Raw genomic sequence first — 2,449 nt, forward strand, 5'->3', positions numbered from 1 at the left:
CTCCTGCCTCGGGTGACCCGGCGCCAAGTCGGGCTGCCCCAGACGGGCCGTGGGGTGGGTGCACTGCGGCATCCTGGCCCCGTCGTGGAGGCAGACCTCGCTGGCACCGGGGGGGGGGGTCGCTTCGCAGTTGCCCGAGGGCCGGCCCTGTCGAGGAGAACCGAGGCAGCTCTTCTCTTCGCGAAGGACGCGGCCATTTCCACTCCCAGCCTGGCCAGGAGGCCTGCTCTGCGTGGGGCGCGGGAAGCCAGCTGGGATGGTTTCCTCCCGTCCTGGCAGCCGGAGCCTCTCCCCTCCGCCGGCTCTGCTCCTGCTGCCGGAACCGGGGGCAAGATGCTGCTTCCGTGCCTCCCTGGGTGAGAATTCAGGTGCCTGCGAATTTAAGGAACCGAATGCCAGGTCGGCGCTCCCTCGTCGGCCTAACTTGGCATATTGTCCGCCCCGGTCGAGGGCAGCCATTCTCCGGGGACTTCCTCAGCGCTGGCAGCCCGCTCCCTTGCCCGGGGGTGCCTGACCCTGGCGGGGAACCCTACGCGCGCGAGGCAGCTGATGCGGCGTGCGGAGGGGCTCTTCCGGCCAAGGTGCGAGGTGGACCGCTCGGCGCTTTCCGAGCCGCTGCGTCACCTGGCACCGCGGGGTGCCGGTGGCCGCTGCCTGTGTGGATATTGCGTTGGGGCCCTGCTCTTTCCGCCGAGGGTGGGGAAGAGGGGTGCTCCCGCCACGTGGTGCTCGGGCCTCTCCTTCGCGCCATTTTGCCCGGAGAGATGGCGGGCTCCATTTTCTGCGGGGGATCCGCTTCCTTCTGAACCGGCCTTTACCGGGGAGGGAAGAGGTGCGCGTGGCTCTTGCTCGCTCGGAGCTTGGCCAGGCCGACAGAAGTGCGGCTGCAGGCGAGAGCTCGTGGGTGTGCTCCCGGCCCGGTGCCTCGGTCCCTCTCTTGCGCAGAACCTAGCTCAGCCTTGCAGGCACGGGCCGGCAGCCACGGCTCTCCAGCACTTCAGGCAGGAGGCCTCCCCGGGCCTGCTTGGGGCCCTCCGGATGCCCAGCAGCGGTGCTCCCTTCGAGGCGCACGCCTGGGTCTGCATGGACGGCCGCCTCTGCGTGTTTGGAGTGCCCGCGTCCGGGGCTGCAGAGCGGTTTCTACTTCTGGGCGTCACTCCCCAAGGGCGATGGTGCAGAGGAAGGGCATTGGCACCCCGAGGCCCTGGAGCTGGACGGCAGCGGCCTGCCTCTCGCCCCCAGCCCCGCTCGTGTCGGTGAGGCTTTCTCCCCACGTGCCCCGAGGCCCCGGCGTCTGTGCTCGCAGTTCGCTCGGGCAGCCACCCAGCTCTATAGGCAGAAGGCCGCGGGTCCCAGTCCTGGCGCCTCCAGTTAAGAAGATCCATGTGCTGGGAAAGGACCCTGGAAAGCCCCATCCCTCCGAACCAACAAAGCTGCTTGGGACAGGAAAAGGATTCATTCTCGTCTGAGGCAGCCTCTTCCACGTGGCTGGGAGAATTTCCTTTCCAGCAGATGCGTGTTTGGCTGTAACGCGGGTCGCTGCGGACACGGAATGATTCTGAAATGGTTCAGGGCAGAGCTGGGAACCCGGGGTCGGGGGGACTCGTCTGGGCCACGGGTGGATGTGTACTCCCGGTGAAGCATTTGCAGCCGGGGGCTTGCGCGTGGTCGTGTTTTGGTGAGCTTCCTCCCGGACGTTCCCGGAGCCTGGGCATGCAGACGCGTGCTCTGCTTTACCTGCCCTGTTGCAGGTGAGCAGGGGGGCTGCTGCCAGGCTGGCAGAGTTTGCAGCTCAGAGGCGGCGGGGAGCTGGGCTGGGCTCCCTCACCTGCCCCCTTCCTGCTGCGGGGAAGTGAGCGGGGGTCTCGGGGCAGAGGGCAGATGCAGGTTGCCAGCGGAACGGACCTGTGCCGTCCTCCACTCTCCCTCTCGGGCCCTGCAAACGACCCGAACCAGGGCAGGATTCTGACTTGAGCAGGCCTGATCAGGTAATATCTCCGAGCGGAACAGCTCGTTCTGCTTCCTGCGCTTGTGCAGCCCGGCCCCTCGCACGCACTCGGAAGTAATACCGCCGTGACTGATGCGGGGTTCCCAGAGAGCGCACAGCCCTGAAAAAGCAAAACAAACCTATTCCGACCTTCACCGCACGAGGACTGCGGTGGTTAAATTGTCGTTAAACCTTCCTTATTTTTCCAGGGTTGCCTTGAGTTCTCTCTGGGGACCTTCCTCACCTTACGGAGTGTTTCTAGGGGGCTGAAAGCCTTCCCTGCCTCTATTTTAAACACACGCCGTTCCTCCGTTCCTTTTAAATTCATACCCTTGAAAAAGCCATGAAGTTGGGTCACTTCTGCACTGTTCTCATTACACAAATCTTATTTCGGCACCTTCATTTACCTCTGTCTACCACTGGCTCAGTGCAGCTTGCTCCTGCACGCCAACGGGCAGCTTT

The sequence above is a fragment of the Varanus komodoensis genome, unplaced genomic scaffold (assembly GCF_004798865.1).
Source record: "Varanus komodoensis strain SLA01 unplaced genomic scaffold, ASM479886v1 scaffold20_3, whole genome shotgun sequence".
Taxonomy (NCBI): domain Eukaryota; kingdom Metazoa; phylum Chordata; class Lepidosauria; order Squamata; family Varanidae; genus Varanus; species Varanus komodoensis.